This window comes from Theropithecus gelada, chromosome 17 (genome assembly GCF_003255815.1).
Source record: "Theropithecus gelada isolate Dixy chromosome 17, Tgel_1.0, whole genome shotgun sequence".
Lineage (NCBI taxonomy): Eukaryota > Metazoa > Chordata > Mammalia > Primates > Cercopithecidae > Theropithecus > Theropithecus gelada.
In genome coordinates, this window is record NC_037685.1 from 51,147,962 (window position 1) to 51,156,414 (window position 8,453).

The following is an 8,453-nucleotide window of genomic DNA, read 5'->3' on the forward strand; positions in this document are numbered from 1 at the left end:
GAGAACAGGAGAAGACCTGCCGAGAAAAGGATCGATAAGCGGACAATTACACCAAGCCATCTTCAGTGCAATCGTTAAAGCTTACACATGGGTGCACGCTTGGGAGCCGTGAGCTACCATGTTAAAAGGCCAACTTCCTGAAGGAAAAATGATGGAAAGAGATCCCAAGATCCCATGAAATGGAAGAGGGAGGACAATCCAGCTATCCCAACATCCCAGCTGAGGCCAGCCACACATGTGACTGTCTGCAAGGCCCGTCGGGACTGGGTCCAGCTCAAGTTGCAGAGTTGTTAGCAAGTAAAACATTTGTTGGCGTTCTGACTCAAAAACATGGAGACAAAGCAGACCTGTAGGATATTACAGTCAACAACTAGACCCTGCAGCTAAAGGACTGCCTCCTTGCATGAAGCAACAACCATCACAGCTCTGCAAGAGCAACCAAAGCACCAAGGATGCCATCACCCCTCACTGCTTTCAGTCCACATTCTGTGGAAGCGCTTCTAAACCTGCACCACACTCAACACGATCAGTTAGTAACTGGCTTCTTATGAAGTTATTCTCTCAGCCCCATACTACAGTGTCCAGATGTCATCTACATTCTGCCACCCTCTCCCCCACCTTCAGCTGAAACGCTGCATGACTGCATCATCTTTGACCAGCTGTCTCCTAGGACAGACATACAAGAAACCCCCCTCACTAACGCTGATGTTATTTGGTTTACAGATGGCTCTTTCTTAAAGGATGCAGCTGGAAGGTATTACACTGGCTATTGCCATAGCGCCTTTGCCCAAAGAAATGGAAAGTGCTTGTCTTCCAGGAGCAACCATCTCAACAAACAAATAGCATTAATTAGAGCATGTCAGTTGGCAAAAGGAATAACTGCTAATCTTTATACCGATAGCAGATACGCTCAGAGTCGCTCATAATTTTGGAATGCTATGGAGACAAAGAGGATTTTTAACCTTTTCTAGTCAGCCCACAAAAAAAATGGGTGCCTTTTTTTGAATTATGGGAAACCATACTATTGCCAAAATCATTAGCCATTATCAAGATTCCAGGCCTTTCAAAGACACTCAAAAAAGCAAGATAAGCCAGTTAGCAGATAGTATAGCAAACAGGGTGACCATAAACCTATCTGAACAAAAAGATCAAACCATTTTGGCCTTTAAGGAAGTTAGATTTTTATGTAAAATTAGCTCAATCCAAATCTCCAACTCATACTTCCAACTAAGTTACAACCATCTTTCTTTTTTTTTTTTTTTTTTTTTTTTTTATATTGTGTCTCGCTGTGTTGCCCAGGCTGGAGTGCAATGGCACAATCTCAGCTCACTGCAACCTCCACCTCCTGGGTTCACACAATTCTGCCTTAGCCTCCCGAGTAGCTGGGACTACAGGCGCCCGCCACCGTGCCCAGCTAGTTTTTTGTATTTTTAGTAGAGCGGAGTTTCACCATGTTAGCCAGAATGGTCTCGATCTCCTGACCTCATGATCCACACACCTCGGCCTCCCAAAATGCTAGGATTACAGGCGTGAGCCACCGCACCTGGCCCAGCCGTCTTTCTTAATGTGCATACACGATGTAACTCACTGGACCCTGATAAGATTATTGATTTCTTTAGGAGAACAATGTCATCAGAAACCTTCTCCAACTGTTTCTCTTAGGTATACAGTCACTGCTGTCTTCCCAGAATATAATGCAAGGAAACCTTGACCCAGTTCTCCAGGTCATTTCCCTTTACCAGAAGGCCCTTTTGAGGTCTGGCAACTAGATTTTTTCAGCTACCAACATCACAAAGATACAGGCACATCCTAGTGATGGTTTGTGTATTTTCTCATGGGCAGAAGCATTTCCATGCAGGAGAGCAGCAGCCTGAGCGGTAAGTAGTTATCTTAGAGAAAATTATTTCGACTTGGGGAATTCCTCAAGAACTTCATAGCAACAGAGGCACTCATTTCACTGCACAAATAATCCAGTCAGTATGCAAAATCTGGCCCATTTTCCAGCATTTCCATTGTGCCTATCACCCCAGTCATCTGGGTTAGTAGAATGCACAAGCAGAATAATCAAAACTCAATTGACAAAATTAACTGAAGTTTTAAAACTTCCTTGACTGGGAGCACTTTCTTGTTTTTGCTTCACCTAAGATCAGCCCTTATGGGTAAATGCCAGCTGTCTCCATCTGAAATTATAATGGACAGACCTATGAAATTGTCTCCAGGAAACTGTAAATCAATGATATTAGAAAGGGACAGGTTGTAGTATTGCAGCAGCCTCATAAGGCACCTAAGTAAAAACTGTTACTTAGTCAAAGACTCTTTCCACATTGAGCTCCAAGAAGCAAAAACTCAAGGACCACATACTTCAGCCAGGAGACTTTGTAGGAAATAGCATCCTTTAAAGGACTTTCTCCACCAAAGAGGAAGGAACCTTATCAGGGACCCCTAACCAACCCTTGTGCCACTAAGCTTAAAGGGGTTGATTCCTGGATACCTGCCACCCATGTAAGGAAAGCTGCTTTGCCAATTTGGACTTCATCTTGGATTGGTGATCTGAAACTAAAACTCTCCAGTTCCAACAAGGATGAGAAGAAAACAACATCTGAGGCGATCAGCCTTCTCAAGACACCTGACCAGGCCTGTATCTTAATGAGAATCATCATTAATAGATGAGGAAGGTCTTCCTTTACAAGTTCCCACCACATTTCCTTCTTTTTGTCCCTAGTTCTTATGTTTTGTTGCTGCTATCACCAGCCATTGCCCATGAAGCAAACATCTTGCAGTAGGCTTGGGCCTGTGCTAGTCAATTACAGGACAACACTTGGTAGGTGTGTGGCCTCGCGCCCCTTTCTGGTGGTTCTGGCAGCTCCTCTTCAAGGACAAGAGTAGACAGAATATCAGAAATGTGTCTGTGTTTCTCAGGAACAGTCATTGGTGCTTAGCACTAGTATGACGAAGGCTAGTATGCATCACTGGTCTATTAATAATACTTTGCAAAGCAAAAGCCATAGGAAGAGCTTTTCAGTAAAAGGAACCAGTTCACATGCCTTAATGCTGGTACTACGCCAACCGAGAGATTAGACCACTCAGTATTGGGATGGCATAACACAAACTTGAGATGGTTTCACCTGGCTTACCCTCTCTTTTGGTCAACTTAGTCCACTTGCCCCTTTACATTGGGAACAAAAGAATCACATCAAAGATCCCTGGCCCAGTAGCACTGGAGATATGGGATGGAAACCCAGAGAACAGGGCATCCACACCATTGTGTTACAGAGTCCTGGAGATACGGGGTGGAAACCCAGAGAACAGGGCATCCACGCCATTGTGTTACAGAGTCCTGGCCGGCGTACCACTGAGTGGGCACAGTGACCAGGTGTTTACTGGTTGGCTCCAAATGGAACATCTGGACTCTGTGACAATGACCTGTGGCCATGGCTACCCCCAGGGTGGCCAGGACAGCGTTCTCTGCATTATGCCTGGACACAGGATGGAATAGTTCACAACCGGCATAGATAGTAGATAAAACTAGGTAGTCTGAATAAAGTATGGACTTTGACTAATAATGTTTCAATACTGGTTCTTAAATGTAATAAACGACACACTTTTAATCTGTGCATTGTGAGGCACTGAGCGGGAGGGGCCGGCTGCCAGGTGCCGGGTGGTGGGTGGGTCAAAGGCCAAACACCGTCTCCACCAGGCAGGTGTCACTCCCGGCAGGAGTAGGAGCCAGAGGCCTCACGGAGGGTGCCAGCCCCACCCCAGTGTCTGACTTTCCCCCACAGCACTGGGTGAAGGTTAGGTGTGTCTGTGAAGACAGCAGTGAAGGAATACTGTCTCACTGCCCAGAGAGCCCCTAACAAAAGGCTTCTGCCATTCTATGGCCCTGGAGTCAGGGGAAGAGCGAGAGGGAGGCAGCTTAGAGTGGAAAAGTGCTGAATACTGAGTCAGAGTGGGAAAATGTCTTCCAGGCCCCCTGACAAGGAGGCTTTGGCAGAGGTACCTGAGACAGGCCTCAGCCAAGGGACCCGTGTGGTCTCGGAAGGAAGGTGCCTGGGCTGGGCACAGGGGATGCCCAGGGCACCCAGGTCCTTCCCTACAACAGCCTTCAGACACGGCAGTGCACTGGCCACACACCATGAGGCAGCCAGGTGGGGCCTTTGTCATCACCCGTGGTCAGACCTGAAAGATCCCACAGGCATTTGGGCTGCAGCCAACTTTCCAGGCAGCATGTTGCATTCCAACTCTGTTTCAATAAAACTAGTTTCAAAAAAGAAAGAAACATTTCAAAATATTGATGGGATGCTGCTAAGTTTTGATCCTTACATTAGAAAGGAAGAGGTAAAAGGAATAGTTTAAGCTTCTGCATCAGGAATCTAGAAAAGGAAAACCAAATCAAGCTCAAACTAAGTAGAAGGAAGGGCAACAAGATCAGAATGGACGCCGGGCGTGGTGGCTCACGCCTGTAATCCCAGCACTGTGGGAGGCCGAAGTGGGCGGATCACCTGAGGTCAGGAGTTCATGACCAGCCTGGCCAACATGGTGAAACCCTGTCTCTACAAAAATACAAAAATTAGCTGGACATAGTGGCATGCACCTGTAATCCCAGCTGCTCAGGAAGCTGAGGCAAGAGAATCGCTTGAACCCAGGAGGCAGAGGTTGCAGTGAGCAGCAATGATGCTACTGCTCTACAGCCTGGGGGACAGAGAGAGAGACTCTGTCTCAAAAGAAAAAAAATAAATAAATAAAGCCGGGCATGGTGGCTCACGCCTGTAATTCCAACACTTTGGGAGGCCAAGGGCAGATCACCTGAAGTCAGGAGTTAGAGACCAGCCTAACCAACATGGTGAAACCCCATCTCTACTAAAAACACAAAAATTAGCCAGGCGTGGTTCCCCACACCTGCAATCCCAGCTACTTGGGAAGCTGAGGCAGAAGAATCACTTGAATCTAGAAGGCAGAGGTTGCAGTGAGCTGAGATCACGCCACTGCACTCCAGCCTGAGTGACAGAGCAAGACTCCATCTCAAAAAAAGGAAAAAAAAAAAAGAAATATCTGAATGGCAATCAGTGACACAGAAAACAGTATGACAAATACGGAAAACAGAAGAAACTAAAAGAAGTTGGCTCTAGGAAAACAAAACTGATCATATTTGCTGCACTGAACAAGCCAAAAGGAAATGCAAAAACAGAAATTTGCCAAATCAGGAATAAAAGAAATAACATATTAGGGTCCATGGTGAAACTAAAAATATCACAAAGAAATTTAAAAATGTTAAAAAAAATAGATAATTTAGATAAAATGGGCAAATTCCTAAAGAGACATAAATTATGAGCACTGACCAACACTGAATAGAAAATTAGAATAGATGTATAAGTAACCAAGTTGAATTAGCAATTAACTACATGCCCACAAAGAAAAGATCTGAACCAAATCGCTTCACTGGTGAATTTTCTCAAATGCTTAAGAAACAAATGATATCAATCTTACAAAAAACAGAGACAAAATACTTCCCAAATATTTTACAAGGCCAGTATTAACCTGATACCAAAGCCAGGCAAACACATCATAAGAAAACTACAAAATGAGAAAGATACAACTTTTTAACAAAGTGATTGCAGGTTAAATCCAGCAACATGACCAAGTGGGGTTTATCTGAGGAATGCAAGGTTGGGCTAACATCTGAAAGCCAATTAATGTTGTAAGTCCTCAATAGAATAAAAGAAAAAAACCATATGACCTTCTAATAGCCACAGAAAAAGCACTTGACAAAACCGACCTTTTCATAATAAAAACTCCCAGCCTATGACTAGAAAGAAACTTTCACAACCTAATAAAGGTCATCTATAAAATAAACCTGCAGCTAAGTTTCAGAGAATCATCTTTTTGTCTCATTTGTTTCCTCTGTTATGTCTCTGCTTTTATTTCATTAATCTCTTCATTATCTCCTTCATTCTGTTTGCTTTGGGTTTATTTGCTCTTCTATTTCTAGATTCTTAAGGTGAGCACTTAAGTTATTGTTTGAGACTTTTCCTCTTTTCTAATGTAAACATTTAGTGCTATAAATTTCTGTCTAAGCACTGCTTTGCTGAGCCTTTGAATTTTGATATGCTATATTTTCATGTTTATTCTGTTCAGTGTACTTTCACTTATTTCTCTTGATCCTTATTCTTTGATCCATGGGTAATGAAAAGTGTGTTATTTATTTTTCATGTGTTTGGAGATTTTCCTGTTATTTTGTTGTTGATTTCTAGTGGCGGTAAGGGAAGACAGACTAAGATTTTAATTCTTTTAAATATGTTGAGGTTTGTTTGATGGTCAGAATTGGTATATCTTTTTATATGTTTTGTGGGCACCTGAAAAGAATATATATTCTGCTGTTGTTGATCGCCATGTTCTGCAAATACCCATCAGATCCAGTTGATTGATCATAAGCTGTTCTCTGTCCTTGTGAATTTTCTGTTTAGTTGTTCTATCAATCAATTGTTGGGAAAGGAGGGTTAGGGTCTCTAACAATAATTGTGGATTGCTGTTTCTCTTTTCAGCTCTATCAGTTAATTTTGCATTAACTGATTTTGCAGCTGTTGTTTAGTGTATATATGTTTAAAATTGCTATGCCATCTTAGCAACTGGACTTTTATGTCATTATATAATTGTCTTGGCTCTGAAGTCTACCTTATCTGATATTAATAGGACTGCTCCTGCCTCTTTTGTTTGCATGGTATATATTTTTTTCGATTTTTTTCGCCTTTCATTCTACTATGTGATTGTGATTGAAGGATAGATAGCATATAGTTGGGCCATGTTTGTTTGTTTGTTTGTTTGTTTTGAGACAGAGTCCGCTCTGTCACCCAGGCTGGAGTGCAGTGGCCAGATCTCACCTCACTGCAAGCTCCGCCTCCCGGGTTTACATCATTCTCCTGCCTCAGCCTCCGGAGTAGCTAGGACTACAGGCGCCCGCCACCTCACCCGGCTAGTTTTTTTTTTGTGTTTTTTTTTAGTAGAGACGGGGTTTCACCATGTTAGGCAGGATGGTCTCGATCTCCTGACCTCGTGATCTGCACATCTCGGCCTCCCAAAGTGCTGGGATTACAGGCTTGAGCCACCGCGCCCGGCCAGGGGCCATGTTTTTTTAATGCTGCCTTCTAATCTCTGTCTTCTAGTTGGTATATTTAGACCATTTACATTTGATATAATATGATATGTAAGGCTTAAGTCTGCTATTATATTTTTTGTTTTCTGTTCATTCTGTTTTCCATTTCTCTCTTTTTCGTGCTTTCCTGTGAATTATTTGAACAATTTTTTTTAGAATTCCAGTTTGATTTGTCCTTAATGTTTCCCGGTGCATCTTTTTTGAGGAGTTTCTTTAGGTACTACTTTACATGTACATAACTTATTTCTGTCTACTGCTGTTGACAATTTATGGTGTGAGTGAACCCAATCTCCTTTTATGTCCATTTACATTCCCCTATTTATGATATAAGTATTTCTTCTACAAACATTGAGAACCACGCTAAATGGTGGTACTGTCTGTGCTTCATATGTAATTTAGAAAACTCATGAGTAGAAGAGAGCCTATTGTAGTTATTCATATTTTCATTGTTCTCATTGTACTTTCTTCCTGATGTTTCAAGATTCCATCTTTTATCATTTCCTTTCTGTTTTGAGAACTACCCATTCTTTGGGGATAGGTATGATGGCAGCAAATTATTTTTGTTTCCTCCATGTGAAATATCTTGACTCTGCTTTCATTCCTGAAGATTGTGTTCACAAGATATAGAATTCTGAGTTAACACTTGATAAATGTTGTGCCACTTCCTCCCGGCCTTTGTGGTTTCTAATGGGAACTTTTCTTTCATTCAAATAGTTTTCCCCTGATGCTAGGATGTTATTTCCCACTGGCTGTTTTCAAGAATTTTTTTTTCTTTGCCTTCAGTTTTTAGGAGTTTGACAATGAAATGTCTTGACATGGTTTCCTTGAGTTTGTTCAGCTTCTTGAATCTATAGGTTTATGTCTTTTGCTAAATTTAGGAATTTTTCAGACATTATTCCTTGACAACTTTTTAGTCCTGCGCACATTCTGCTCTCCTTCTAGAACCCTGGTGATGTGGATGTTAATTGTTTTGTTATAGGCCCATGAGTCTCTGAGGCTTTCTTCATTTTTAAAAAAATATATTTTCTCTTTGTTGTTCAGATTGAATGACTTCTATTATTCTAACATTTCCAGACTTCCATTTTGGGTAATGAAAGACTAGTTAATTCAGAACAATCCTCCCATTGCAAACACATGGAAACAATGGATACAATATAAAAACCATATGTTCGAAGGCACTGGAACACAAGGCAGTAAAAAAATCTGGGGACCAAGATTTGGGAGAATAAGAAAACACAGAAGGATGACCTTGGCACTTGAAATAGTTTTCCCCCACGGATTTCCTCCAATTTCCAGAAGAAAT